The 15207-nt window shown below is 46.1% G+C and overlaps 1 long non-coding RNA gene across 1 annotated transcript; it reads right to left on the bottom strand.

Annotated features, from left to right (window-relative positions):
* Positions 1 to 5795: 5795 nt before the first annotated feature.
* LOC121921180 lies at positions 5796 to 14073 on the bottom strand. The gene is made up of 3 exons (XR_006101866.1): positions 13989 to 14073; positions 10197 to 10198; positions 5796 to 5808 (listed from the first exon to the last, which is right to left on the bottom strand). It is a non-coding gene; the product is annotated as an uncharacterized LOC121921180 (long non-coding RNA).
* Between the last annotated feature and the right edge of the window lie 1134 nt (positions 14074 to 15207).

The following is a 15207-nucleotide window of genomic DNA, read 5'->3' as shown; positions in this document are numbered from 1 at the left end:
AAACCCAATTTTAATTGCGACAAATAAACAAGAAAATGCATCTGAGGAAGGAGACTAGAAGTCACCAAAAAGCTCATGCCTGCCAAAACTTATTTCATTGTCTCAAAGGGCTACAAAGCTCTCTAAATCATCATCATCATCACATCATCATCATCATCATCATCGCATAGCACTGAGGAAGCAGACTGAATCTAGGAGCCCATGAAGCCCGTCAATAAAATCTGTACCCTAAGGAAGGGCCCACTCTAAAGTAAATAGTAGTATAATATAGAAAAAAAAAATAGTAGTGTAGGTATGGGGGTGGTAGGCGCTGCTGCTGTTGTTGATCATTATTATATTATTATTTATTATTATATCTTAGTAATTATTTCCTCACCCGCCCGACAACAACAATTCACAGACACAACCCACCCATCGAATTTTATAGGAAACGATTGCGGGTTGCTCTAGAACTGTTCTAGAGTTAATGGGTTTCTAATAGGAACGATGCACCCATTGGATATCGACAAAAGAAAAATACATGGAATATAAGCCGGGGACAACAAACCAACAACCCCGCGTCAGTTAAAAAACACATCGCTAAAGTGCCTCTTGGTTTGAAAGACCTGCTTACATAGTTCTCTTGTGGGGTTTTTGTGGCCATGTCCCTAGAAGAGTGATTCCTGACCTTCGCGCCATCATCTTCCGAAAAACCCTCTGCATTTCAGCACTTCAGAGATACATCAGGAAGAAACCTCTCCAAACAGGCCACTGACCGAAAAACCCACAAAGAACTATGGATCGGCCAGAAACCTTCAACCTGCTTACATAAAGGACAAGTTTTATACCCTTTAAAGGAATCCCACTGACCCTCATTAATGATAATAATATGGATATAAAAGAACCCTAACCCTCCGACGGCTTTCACAGCCTACCCAGCCGCCCGCCCTCAGCTAGGAGTTTTGAAGCGTTGATCTTTGCAAGCCCTCCATTGTCCATGCAAAAAACATCAATGCTTAGAAACACTCCCTTCAAACGAAGGACATAATTTCACACATTAGAGTGTTCTTAGCTTTGCATGGACTTGAGCATTTTTTTGTTAGCCTTAATTTTGCAATGATGCTGTCTCACATGGTCCCTCGGCGAGCCAGATGAGAGCAGCATTTAACCTTCTGGAGTGTCTTAGCTTTAATTAGCCATGGTCCTTCTTTTGTTTGTTTTTTCTGCGAATGTGGTCCATTTTGAGCATCACCAGAGCATGTTTGTACTGGCATCTTGCCCAAGTCCGTTTGCGGTTATGAGGAGAACCCTCCTAACTCGGAGGGCCTATCCTGCCCCCCCCCCCACAAAATCCCTCCCCCTCCCCCAAATAACTCCCACAATCGCACCATCGAAACAAGGCCCAGAAGAACTTACGAAGGGAGAGAGTTAAGAGAATAAATTACAAGGGAAGGCCGTTAAAGTTTTTCCCAGCCCGAAGGCAGAGCTGGCATTTTATGGCCAACACTCTGCAGGAAACCAGCCGGAGCCGCCCACCATGGACCCGGCCAGACCGCCTAATCCGGAGCCAAGCAAGCCAGAGGAGAGAGAGGACCGAGAACGGCGTCCCCCTTACCAGGACAACTCCTCCATCCCCAGCCACTCCATTCGTCCGGGAGGATTGCAAAAGCGGGCAAGAGCATTTCATATTGTAAAGACCTGTGCAAAAACCTTTCAGACTCCATGAAAAAAATTTGGCAGCACAGCCGCTCCCTAAACTCAGCTCTTCCGAATGCCTGGATAAACAACAACAATAACAACAACAATGTAGAGAGACTCTTGTACCCCATTGGACTCACTGAAAAAAGAAATCGGCAGCAGAGCCTTCTTCCTTAGATGCCGTTGATATATAATTATTATTATTATTATTATTATTACTTATTATATATTATTATTATTATTATTATTAGAGAGATCTTTAGCACACCTTGAACCAACGAAAGAAAGAAATCATCATATGAGCCTTCCCGACTTCAGTCACTTCCTCAATGCATTTGATATATTAATTATTTTATTTAGAGTCTTGTAGCACCCTTTGAGACCACGAAAGAGAGAATTGCAGCATAAGCTTCCCTGACCTCACTTCTTCTTCAATGCATTTGAATGTAATAATAATATATAGAGAATCTTGTGGCACCTTGAGACTCACTGAAAGAACGAAAATCGCAGCATGAGCTTCCCTAACTCCAGTCTATTCCCATGCATTGATATATTATTATATTATATTATTATTATATTATTATTATTATTTTATTATTTAAAAGATCCTTTTAGCCCTTTTGAGACTCACCGAAAGGAAGAATGCAGGGGAGCTTACTTACACTTAAGTCTACTTCCTCCCAGAGCAATTTAATGACTTATGAAAGCCTCATGCCAATTTCTTTCCTTTCGAGTCCTCAGAGGTCTGCAAGATCTCTCGCGTACTGATCTCCTACACAACTAACACGCTATATCTTTGAAATTCCTACCAATATTTGTATGGTAATTTTTAAGCTTTTTATTTGGCCCATGTTCCCCACCCCCCAGCCACCCCCCCCCCTTTTTTTTTCCTGGAAGGCCTCCTCCATTCTGCATGCCTGTCCCCCTTTAGTGGGTTCTTTGAGACATATCTAATCAGTTGACCCCTGGGCGACCCCTAAGGAAGGTACAACCGTTCCCTTTGGGTCCCTCCATCCCTTCCCTGGGCTTCGTGGTCTTGGGAGGTCCCGGCCACCCATAACCACACACTCCCTCCTGAGTGTATAGAGTCCCCTCCTCCCTGGAGGCCTTAAACAGAGTCTCCGATGGCCATCTGTCCAATGGAATGCTTTGATTGAGTTCCTGCATGCAGAATTGGGGTTACGGATGGCCCTTGGGGTCCTTCTCCCAACCGACGATTCTGCAATTCATATAATTCCCCTGTAAAACCTCTCCGAGCATTCCTGGGGGCGCCTCATAAAAAAGACCCACCGTCGGGGAGGACTGCCTTTACGGGAGAAAACCCATAAAGCCTCCTTGGGGGATCGGCCCCCTCCCATCCCTGGACAGAAGATCCCCTGCCCCATAATAAGGTTGCATAATTCTCTTCCAGAAAAAACAGGCAAAAAGATAGAGACGCAACTGGAGGCTTAACAGTACTGACCACGCAGTTGTGTTTGTGTGTGTCCCTTCACAAGGGTCCTTCTTGGCAAGGTTTGTTCAAGGAGTTTGCCATCTTTCCCCCCTGGGTGACCTTGGTAAAAAGTCACAACACTCTCTCCCAAAGCCTCAAGGAAAAGGCATGGCAAACCGTCTCCGAAAAGACCTCCCTCAAAGATGCAGAATGGAAGGCATGCAGTCAGCGGCCCTCCTATCCAATGCTTTTCTTTAATCCCAAATCCAACGATTCAAGCATCCATCGGACTTGAAATATTCAAATATATAAATATAAATTCCAAAAAGCCAACCTCTTTATTTTAAAAGGCCACACACAATATTTATTCGGGCAGTTAAAAAGCCAAAGCCAAATACATAAGTGCAACATAACATTCAAGTGCCTATATAAGGGGCACCATTTTACTATACGGGTAGAAAACAGATTAGCATCCATGATTTTTATCTTCTGCAGAAGCCCGAACCAAACCCAAACGTACCAAGGCCCCACTGTACACACACCAACAACAACAACAACAACCCCAACATTCCATGTATGAATGGGACTGAGCACCACGGATTTTGGTACCACAGAGGTCCTCGGAACCAAACTAGGCTCCACTCTCCATTCTTGGACCCTCCCTCCCTCCAGCAATGGAGCCGAGAGGCAGCATAGACGGGCAAAGGTCCCAAACACCCCATTCCAACATAAGCAACGTCTGAACACGACGAGCGACGGCCGCCCCCCCAACCCCTGGCGTTCCTTGTAAAGGTTGGTCAGAAGTTTTGCCCTTGCCCTTGCCCCCTGAGGCTAGAGAGTGTGCTTTGCCCAAGGTGGAAAAAAGACACAGATGATCTAATAATTATAAGAAGCCTCCAGGAGACCCAAGGCACCACCCCAAAAGAAGCAGAAACTAGGACAAGGCCACACGAAACAACAACCTCCTAGATGTAAAACCCTGCTTTTTAGCTCCTACTTCCTTCTTTTCTTTCCTTACCTTTCCTTCTCCTTTCCATTTTCTTTCCTTTCCTTCCCTTCCTTCCTTTTTTTTTTTCTTTCCCTTCACCTTCCCTTCTCATTATCATTCTTTTCCTTCCCTCCTTTCCTTTCCCCTTCCTCCTTATCTTCCTTCCTTCCCTTCCCTTCCCCTTCCCTTCCTTCCTTTCCCTTTCCTATCCTTCCCTTCCCTTCCCTTCCTCCCTTATCTTCCTATTTTCTTCCTTTCCTCCTTCCCCCTCCCTTCCCTCCCTTTCTTTTCCCTTTCCCTTCCGTTCCTCACTTTCCTTCCTTTCCCTTTCCCTTTCCCTTCCCTTTCCTTCCACCTTTCCTTCCTCCTTCCCCCTTTCCCTCCCCCTTCCTCCCTCCCTCCTCCTTTCCCTTTCCTTATCTTTCCTTCCCCTTTCCCTTCCCTTCCCCTCCCTTTCCCTTTCCTTATCTTTCCTCCCTTTCCTTTCCCTTCCCTTCCCTCACCTTACCCTTCCCTTTCCTTTCCCTCCCCCCTTCCCCTTTCCCTTCCTTTCCCTTTCCTACACTTCCGTTCCTTTCCCCTTTCCTTATCTTTCCTTCCATTTCCCCTCCCTTCCCTCCCTTTCCATTCCCTTCCTTCCCTTTCCTGTCCTTTCCCTTCCCTCCCTTCCTTCCTCCCGTTCCTTATCTTGCTTCCCTTCCTTTTCTTCCTTCCCCCTTCCTCCCCTTCCTTTCCCTCCTTCCCTTCCCTCCCTTACTCCCTTCCCGTCCCTGCCCCGTTCTCCCTTCCCGGCCTTCCCTCTTCCCCTCCTTTCTAGTCCCATTCCCAAATGAGGACCAGATAGGACCCACGCCATAAATCGGAAAGGCGGCAGACAAAAACAGGGCAGGAGGAAGGCGCTTTCCCAAAAGCGCACTGCAAGTCGTTTCAAAGAACCTTCAGTTCTTTTCGCCCTCCCCCCGTCCTTCAATGAAACGCCGCTTTGAAAACGGGAAAAGACTGACCTGCCCGGGAAGGTCTCCTACGAGAAGGACCCTCGGAGGAACCCAGCCCCAGGACAGGAAGAGATGGGGCCCCCGCCGGCCCTTCCTCCCCGAGACCCTCCTCTCTCGGCCAAACCAAGGCTCCCGGAGAAGGAGCAGGAGATCCCAGGGGGAAGAAAGGGGCCAGGGAGGAAATCCGGCCAAAGGGAAGGAGCCCACCAAGAAAGCCAGTCCAGAGCTGCACCTCCCTCCCTTTTCCCTTCCCTTCCCTTCCCCCCCCTTCCCTTCCCCTCTTTCCCTACACCTTTCCCTTTCCACTTCCCCTTCCCTTTCCCCTTTCCCTTCCCTTCCCTTCCCTTCCCTTCCCTTCCCTCCCTTCCCTTCCCTCCCTCCTTCTCCCTCCCTTCCCCCTCCCTCCCTTCCCTTCCTTTCCCCCTTCCCGTTCCCCTTCCCTTCCCTTCCCTCCCTTCCCCTTCACTTCTCCTCCCTCCTCCCTCCCTCCCCCCTTTCCTTCCTTTCCCTTTCCTGTCTTTCCCCCCTCCTTGAACCCCCGACCCAAAGACCAACTGCCTCCTCGCCCGCCCAAGGGACCAAGGCCCTCATCCGCGAAAGACGGCCCCCAGGACAAAGGGAGGACATGATCGACTCAACCATCCTTTTGTCCCGCTCCAGATGGAGACGGAGAAACCAAATCACAAAGCCACTCAAAAGACCCGAGACCCTCCCGGCTTCCAAAATGGAGGACATGGCCGAATAAAGCCCCATGAAACACCCTAAAATATATAGCTAGGTCACTGCATCAAATGAGGACGTTACTCGGAAAAACGGAGACATACACAAAACAAAGCTCTAAAGCACTTCTAATATAAATGCGTGCTTCTTGGACCTGCCCCAACGGAGGAGTTGGAATTGCCCCTGGCAGAAACTGAATGGAGGACGCGTCCGGAAAAGGAGGACCTTCCCCCTCGGCCCCCATCCGCCCGACTCCAACCCCTCCAGATTTTCCCGAAGTACAGATTTCTCCCTTCTCCGGCTCTTTGCTTTCAGTCCCCTTCAGAGAAAGGTCCCCCAAAAGAGGAGAAGTCCCCGCGGAGCCACCCAACCCCCAAAAATGCCCCCGGCTACCACACACACGACAACAACGACAACAACGAACAACACTATTCCAACCCACAGAAAGATAAGTCCCTTGTCCTCCAGCAAAATACTATTAGAAAAAGGAGCAAACCCCAACCCCTCAAAAAAGCAGCCAACAAGTGATATGGCTTGTTTTTTGTTGTTTTTTCTTTTTCTTCAAGGTTTTTCAGAGGTTTTTGCCTTTGCCCTGAGCTGAGAGAGTGGTGACCTCCGCCCAGGTCCCCCCATGCTTTCCGTGGACAACCCGCCCAGTTCGCGTCCACCACTTCATATCCAATGAACTCATTTCATGTCTTTACATGTTGTAACCCTGCCTGATTCCCCATGAAAGGCGGCTATAAATAAATCATCATCTCTCACGTACGTCGTCTCGCCGTCCATCTTATATTATTATTATTTATATTATATTATCATATTGTCCACCATTGTTTAGGTAGAGTGTTTCTCCTCCCCCCTTAACTTCTTCGCCCCCGTTTCGCAGAATACTTAGATTGGGCGAAATAAAGACCATTTTTTCCACGAAGGAAATCAAGAACCATAGACTCCTAAGTTGGAAGAGACCCCTTCAAGGCCTCCAGTCCCAACCCCCCTTCGGCCATGCAGGAATCCCATCAAACCACCCCAAAAGAGGCCACCAGCCCGTTTAAAAACCTCCAAGGAGGGAGAATTTGCCACCAGAGCATCATAAAGAGGCCAGATTGTTTTTGGGTCTGTTTGCCTCTTCATCAAAGCCCCTTTCAACTTAGTGTGAGCCCTAGGAGAACCAGACACTCGGTTTTCTATGGCAAGCTTTCCTCCCAGAAAGGGCCCATGAGGCGAGAGAGTTGACTGCCCAAGTATTTCATGTGGGTTCCATGGGCCCGGCGAGCAAAATCCACTCACACTACTGTTGTGATTCCTCTGCGAAAAAGCAAATAAAACATATATTATATGGTTGTTGTTGGGTTGTTGTTGACTTTGTTTTCCATCCGACTAAGCAAACATATAAGGGTTTTCGCAAGATTATGTTCAGAGGAGTTTGATTTTCCCCGAGGCGAAGATGGACTTGACCAGTGGGTTTCCATGGCCGAGGAAGGATTGAACGGTTCCCGACCGAGGCCAAACCCTCAGACCTACACGGCACAAGCTGGCATCCCTACAAATATTATTATTATTATTATATTAATTATTAATTTATTATTAAATTATGGTATTAACCCCGTGTAACGTTTGCGAACATTTTGTGGGTTTTTTTTAGAAAAGTGAAAGTTGTCCCTGGAACAAAAGAGACGCCTTACTACACAGTTCCACCTTCCCTTCCATTGATTCCTATCGGATCATTCCCCATTTCTCTACCAGCTGGATCTCTCCTAAAAAGCGGATTTTCCCGTTCTAGCATTGCGCTCAGAGGACTTCGGCTGTTTCAAATCTGATTCTAAGAATAAAGGGAGGGTTTTAAAAAGTCGACTAATAGACTCTGAAGACCTGGGTTCCAATCCGCAGGCTCGGCCCACGGAAAACCCGTGGGGAGACCTGGGCAAGTCCACACGCCCTCAGCATCAGAGGGAGACACCAGAAATGGCAACATTGCCTCGAACAAATCTTGCCATGAGAAGTTTGCCGTACATCAGAAAGTAACAGTCCAAAGAAGAAAATATTTATAACTGTAGACCCTGAGGCATCTGAGGAAGTGGAAGTGAAGTCTAGGGAAGCTCCTGCTGCCAACTTCCTTCTTCAGAGAGTCTCAAAAGGGCACAATATCCTCTCTAAATAATAATAATAATAATAATATAATAAGAATAATAATAAATAATAATAATAATACCAAATGCACCTGGGGAAGGAGACTTAAGTCTGGAAAGCCCATGCTGCCAGCTTCTGGTTGTAATGGTTTAATTTTTTGTATCTAATGCTCTTTTTGTCAATCCGCTTGATTTCCTGGAGAAAAGTCAGCTATAAATATATTATTATTATTATTATTATTATTATTATTATTATTATATTATTATTAGTATGATTATTATTATTATTACCGAACGTTATGAAAATATAGAAATATAAACGTGAATCTTTTCACGAAATCATTGCTGTCACCTTTTGTTTTGGAGACGTAAAAAGGTAAAAGCGACTACGACTAATGTTTTTTTCTATACCGGACTTTGCAGGGAACGGAAATCTCTAGGTTTCATGAACTGATCTACAAGATACACACACTTTAAAAAACCAAGAGGGATGTGTGGGGTGTGTGTGTTGGTCGGGTTTGGAAGTGGGAAACGAAACCCGTTGCTCACCTTTCGGAGGGCAGGGGGACCAAGGGTCCCTATGTCCTCCTCAACCGTCTAAATGAGGACCGACCAGAAAGAAAAGGAGGGCGTGCATCCATGAGATAGATAGATAGATGATAATAGATATCAGAATGGAGGCTGCAGTCAAGCAGACAAAAGAGGCTAGACGTGGAAGGCAGCTAGGAAGTGGACTTGGAAAAGATCCTGAAGTGTGTGTGTGTGTGCGTATCTCTCGCTTCTCTCTCTCTCGTCTCTCGACCTACCTTCCGATCTATCGATCTACCTACCTACCTACCTCCTTCCTTCCTAGCTATCTATCATAAATCGCTTCTTCTATCTATCTATGTCTATCTAATCTATCTAACTACCACCTACCTACCTACCTACCTACCTACCGATCTATCTATCGACCCACCTACCTACCCTACCTACCTACCTACCATACGACCTACCTTACCGATCTATCTTCTTATCTTATCTATCTATCTATCTATCGATCTATTATATCCTATCTATCTATCGAGCGACTATCTATCCTCCACGTTCAGGGATCTGCGTAGTCCCTTCCTCGTTGCCTTCCCATCTTCTTTTAGTGGCTTGACTTGGCCGCCATTCCGATGACTGACCAGTTGAGGGAAACCTGAGCCATGTCATGTCCTCCTCGCCTACTTTAAGTAGGTAATATCTCTGGGTCATTAGTGTGCTTTCCGAAAGTCCAGCAGGAAACTATGCTTTTGCAACTTGACCTCTTCAGCCATCCGTCCAAGGCCTTTCATGGTGTCTCCCAGCAGGAAATGCAACGCATCGAGGAAGGCTAGGAAGAGGAAATGCTCTCTTTTGCGAAGTCTTCCTGGACATTGGAACAGCCGCTTAGAGCGGGGTTCAGCCCTAACAAAAACAGTATAGAAAACAAAGAGATAAGCCCTGTTTGTCGGTACATCAGTACGTACAGAGAGCCTTGTAGCCCCTTTGAGGCTAGTGAGAGAAGCCACAGTTGGCAACAGAGACCAAATGCCATCTGAGAATAACCGAAGTCCTATGAACTTAATTATGGCAACGTCTTTCTTTCAGTGAGTTGTCAAGGAGCTACAAGATTTCTCTAAATAATGGATGAGGATGATGATGATATGATGATGATATGTGATTATGAAGATGATGAATGAGGATGTGCATCTGAGGAAGGAGACTGAAGTCTAAGGGAAGGCGTCCCTGCTGCCGACGTCTTGACTTTCAGTGAGTCTCCAACTTGAGTCCGCTCTGCGCATGAGGAGAGAAAAATGCTAGCGGCTGCCTTGCCTCTGCCTGGGACAAGGAGAGCTTGTGGGGGAGTCTCTTGGGAGGAGGGGAAATGGAGGACGGTGAAGCATGGAGGAGCTCCTCCCTCCGCTCCCCTTGTCTGGCCTGGCCCCTTCCCCTCTTCCCCCTTTGGGCCTGGGCTCTTTGCAGGGGGAGGGGTTCGGCTCCGCTTTTGACAGGCGCCAGCAGCCGGAGGGAAGGAAGGGAAGGAAGGGGGAGAAAGGGAAGAATGAAGAGGAAGAGGGGCAGCCCGGCTCATCTGATCCGAGTCCCAGGGGATCCAGCCAGGCCGGGGTCCCATGATACTGCCTAGTCCCTGGGTCGTGTCCCTCTGGCGACGGGGCTTCTGGGGCTGCGAGGAGGAGCGAGCGGGAGCGAGCGGCGCGGTCCTCCTCTGGCGCTTGAGCTGCCCGGCCCACGCCTTTCTCCGTCGAGGCCTGAGTCGGGGCCCCAGCAAAGGCCGGGCAGCCCAGGAAGAGGAGGCAGAGCGGCAGCCGCCGCCGCTGGGAACGGAAGGGCCTCCGCCTGGCTGCCATGGGAAGCCCTCAGGCCCTCAAGGGGCCCCCGAGGAAGAAGGAAGAGGAAGAGGAGGAGAAGAGGAAAGGAAGGAAGAAGAGGAGAGGAGAACTGGAGAAGATCACACCCCCAAGCCCTGGAGCTCCTGCCGGTGAGAGGAGAAGCGGGGATCCAGGGGAGGGAAATCATCATCGTAGAATCTGGTCATACAGTCCTACGATCAGGAATTGTAGAATCATATAGAACCATAAAGTGTACAAGCATAGATTGTAGAATCATAGAATCATCTTAGCACCATAGAATGTACGATCATAGAAGTGTAGGAATCATAGAATCTCTATAACCATAGAATTGTACGATCATAGAATCATGAAGCATCTTCTAGAACCATAGAACTGTACGATCATAGAATCATACAATCAAAAAGCGAGAGTTGGAAGAGACCCCAAGGGCCACCATCCTACCCCATTCTGCCAGCAGGAACTCTAGTCAAAGCATACTCAATAGATGGCATCCCAGCCTCTGTTTTCAGACCTCCAAGTAAGAGACTCCACTACACTCCGAGTAAGGAGTGTTTGGTCCACCTGTCAAGGCCGGGTTTCGTTTTAATTTTAATCGCCACATTCAATTACAACATTTTATCACAACGTTAAATTACGACTATTTACGATTAAAATTAAAATTTCATTTTAACTGTATCGTTAATCGTTGTTAATATTCCCAAGGCAAACCTGTTACTGTCTTTTTCCCCCGGGTGTTTTCGATCGTTTTCAATGCGTTTCCAAACTCCTTTTCAGCCGCGTGCTTTACTACTATCGTTTTTAGACCACTGTTCATAAACGTTTGTCAAGATGAGACTTTCCTAAGGCTTGAAGGCACCGGGTCTTGCTTGGTCTTGGAAGTTAAGCAGGGTCAGCCCTGGCTAGTCCTTGGATGAGAGACCTCCGACTAAATCCCAGGTGCTGCAAGGGACATTTCGGAGGAACTGGAAAAAATACCTCTGAGGATTCCTTGGTCGTTGTTTTTAAACCCTGAAATTAATGGGATCGCCATATAAATCGACAAGGGGCTTAAAGCTTAGTCGATTTGTCCTTAAAATCATGGTAAACCCATGTCGGGTCCGATGTCGGGAGAAAGATCCAGCCTAAAACCAAGTCAACAAACAAATCCCCTAAAGCCTGATCGGTCCAGCAGAGATTGTTCCACACTTTGCAAGGACATAAGGCAAAGTGTGCAATTGGCAAAGTGTGGCTTTGTCAGGGAGAAGGTTACTATCTTTTAACACACACACACACACACACACACACACAAATAGATGAGAAAAAGATATACTGTATAGGGAATTTAAAAGGTCACTGTAACTTTTCACTCTTCATAATTATCTATTAATGATGTATTTGGGTGTGGGGTTGTGGTTTCAGTGTTGGACTGTGACTTTGGAGGGCTCAGCCATAGAAAAGCCACTGGGCGACCCACTTGGGCAACAAGTCACACTCTCTCAGCCTCCTCAGGGCAAGGCAAAGGTAAACCTATTCATAAACCTTACCAAGAAAACCCCATGATAGGTTCGCCTCAGGGTCGCCATGAGTCGGAAATGACTTGAAGGCACACAACAAGAACAAGAACAACAGCAAGAACAACAACAACAATATACAGACCAGACCCAACAACCTTTCCTTCCCTGAACGATGTAATTTTGGCCTGACAGCCAGGGCACCTTAGAAACTGAATATTGCCATACGAACCACACGTGTCCTCCTTTTCCAGGGCACGTCCTCCATTTCAGCCTTCCCTCCAGGCGGAATGTCAAAATGTCCTCCATTGTTTACATGGATTTATATTTCTGTTTGTAGCTTTTATTCGGTCATGCTTTCCGTTTTTCCTGAACGTACGTCCTCCACTTTGAGCATGGCTATGAAGCATGGATATACATTTCTATGAGAGTTTATAGCTTTTATTCGGTCAAGCTTTCCGTTTTTCCTGAATGTCTTCCACTTTGAGCATGACCATGAAGCATGGATTTAATGTTTATAGAAGTGTTTTGAGCTTTTTATTCGGTCAAGCTTTCCGTTTTTCCTGAATGCATGTCCTCCACTTTGAGCATGGCTATGATGAAGCATGGATTTAGTTTTAAAATCTTTATTCATTTTATCTTATAACATCACAGACATACCAACTTTAATCCATAAAACACAAAACAAACATGTAAACATTTGAAAAAACAAACCCCAAACAAACCGGGGCCTCTCCCTCTCCTCCACTGACCCTCACCCCACTCCCTCCATCTCTCCAGCATTTTAATGGGACACAGCTGAATGTCACAGTATGTTTCTGCCCAAAGGCAGATGTCTGAGAAGTGGTGTCACCCCACTTTTTAGGGTATCACCCGGTGGGGTCCACATCCCCAAGTGATGCCACTGGTCTCATCCAGAGGATAGAGAATATACAATCCTATAGCCAGAAGTTAGTCTAATTTCTGGTTTACTCCCAGTTACTTGAGTCAGGATCGACTCCAAGGGGTTAACAACAACAACAACAACAACAACAGGGGCAGAGGTTGGAGAGTCCCATCTTTGGGGCTGATGCAGGGTGATGGCAAGTGGATTTGATTTATTTTTTTCCCCCTCTCCTCTCCTCTCCTTTCCTTTTCCCTTTCCTTTCCTTTCTCCTTTTCTTTCCTTCTTTCCTTTCCTTTCCTTTCCTTTCCTCTCCTCTCCTTTTTTCTTTTCCTTTTTCCTTTCCTTTCTCCTTTCTTTCCCCCTTTCCTCTCCTCTCCTCACCGTTTTCCTTTTCCCTTTCATTTTCTTTCTCCTTTCTTTCCCCCTTTCCTTTCCTCTCTTCTCCTTTCCTTTCCTTTCCTCTAAAGATGAGGCTGAATAGCCATCGCACAGCATTCATGCAGGAGTCCAAACAATGAAAGGGCTTACTACCCAAGTAAGTGCGGATAAAACCTTTCCTTGTTGTTGTGCTTCAAGTCGATTGCGGCTTATTAAAGGTTTTCATGGGGTTGCCATAGAGCTTTCTTGGCAACTTTCTTCAGAGGGAGTTTGCCATTGCCACCCTCTGAGGCTGAGAGACTGTGACTTGCCCCGGGTCATACAATGGGGTGCAAGCTTTGATTTATGACTGTTAACAAGCGATATAAAATTATGGCAATGCTCTTCTGTTGCGGTTTTCAATCCAGGAGCCTCTACCATCTTCTCCAGTGAAGGAAACGTTGGAATACACACACACACACACACACACACACACTGTATGTGTGTCATCTGTAGGGTATGTTTTGATTGAGATTTCCTGCATGGCAGGGGGTTGGACTGGATGGCCCTTGGGGTCTCTTCCAACTCTATCATTCTATGATTCTATGAAAGGAAAGGAAAAGAAAGGAGGAAAACATACATACTATAGACCCGGTCGAGGCAGGAAAATTCACTACAACATTTCCTTAACTGGAGAAGGTGGAAGAGGCTTCTTGATTGAAAACAGCAGAGGAAGAGTATTACCATAATTATATATCTCTCTCTATATATATGGCAATACTCTTTCTCTGCTATATATAGTGTTCTTTTCGGCAGCACATTTATTACTATCTATCTATCTATCTATCTATCTATATCTATATCTGTCCCTATATATCTTTTTTTAAAGTTTTAAAGTATATATATATGTATATGTATATGTATGTTTATTTATTTTACAGGGTTGGCTCCAAGAGTGAGATGTGGTTTTCAGCTGCTGTGAAATACGGATCGGGTCACTCTCTGGCACAAGGCACCGGTCCCTGCATCCTTTCCTTTGCTGAGCAAGAGTTTCTTGGGATCACAAACATTATGATTGTTAGTGTTTTATTCCTGACGTTTGGCCAGCCATCCACAGATGCTGGAGAAAGGTCAGGAATAAGCTCTTCTGTAACCTGGCCACAGAGCCCGACAAAACCCACAAAACGCTATGGATGCCGGCCATGAAAGCCTCCGACTTCACATTATTATTGTTATTTCTGAACAATCTCCAGAACTAAAAATTGCGACTATTCAGCACAATATTAAACAGTGTGTAGTTGTGAGTCTTAAATAACATCCCCCGTAGACGTTTTCTTTCCTTTTATCATGTTGCTATTATCACCAGGTTTGTGGGAAACTATCAGATACACACACACAAATCCTTGGCCACTACATTTCGACAATTAAGGTCTAATAGTATACACAATCGTATACAGAACTCAATAGAGAACATACAACCCTATAACCTGGAGTAAGGCCTGTTACAGACTGCCAAAATAAAGCTGCTTCTGGTCTCTTTGGAGGTATGCTATTTAAATGATGCATGGGTCCTAAGAGTCCGGAGGTCACACCAAAGCCACACTCCATTCCTAAGCACTGGAGTGTAGCTTTGGTGCAGCTTCTGGATTCTTAGGATGCATGCATCATTTAAATAACATACCTCCAAAGAGACCCAAAGCAGCTTTATTTTGGCAGTCTGGAACAGGCCTAAGTCTTACTTTCTGGCTTACTCCCAGTTACTAGGGAAGAGGGCTGCAGCCTTCAAGACACTTTTCAACCCTTTATAAAAAAGAAACATCTATCTATGTAGAGATTAACAGAGTTACTTGGGAGGTGAGTTGAGTTTTGGGGGGGATTTACGTCTGAGTAAATATGCTTAGCTTTGCACCTGTGGAGTCCTACAGAACTGAAGCAGTTTGTCACCACTTTAACTGCTATGACTCTATGCTCCAGAATCCTGGTAGTTGGAGTTAGATGGAGTCTGGCCTGTCAGATATTTTTAACAACTGCCAGTAATGCTTCGTTATTTTCCTGATCTCTGAATTAAGATTTTCTGGAGAGTTAGGAGGAAGATCAGCTTGGCAGCTGAGGCTTCTAGGTAGAATGCAAGGCACTTACCAGCCAGAAGGGTTTTTTT

Source organism: Sceloporus undulatus, chromosome 2, assembly GCF_019175285.1.
Source record: "Sceloporus undulatus isolate JIND9_A2432 ecotype Alabama chromosome 2, SceUnd_v1.1, whole genome shotgun sequence".
Lineage (NCBI taxonomy): Eukaryota > Metazoa > Chordata > Lepidosauria > Squamata > Phrynosomatidae > Sceloporus > Sceloporus undulatus.
The sequence above is the reverse complement of the archived record's forward strand: the minus strand, read 5'-3'. Positions and strand labels throughout refer to the sequence as shown.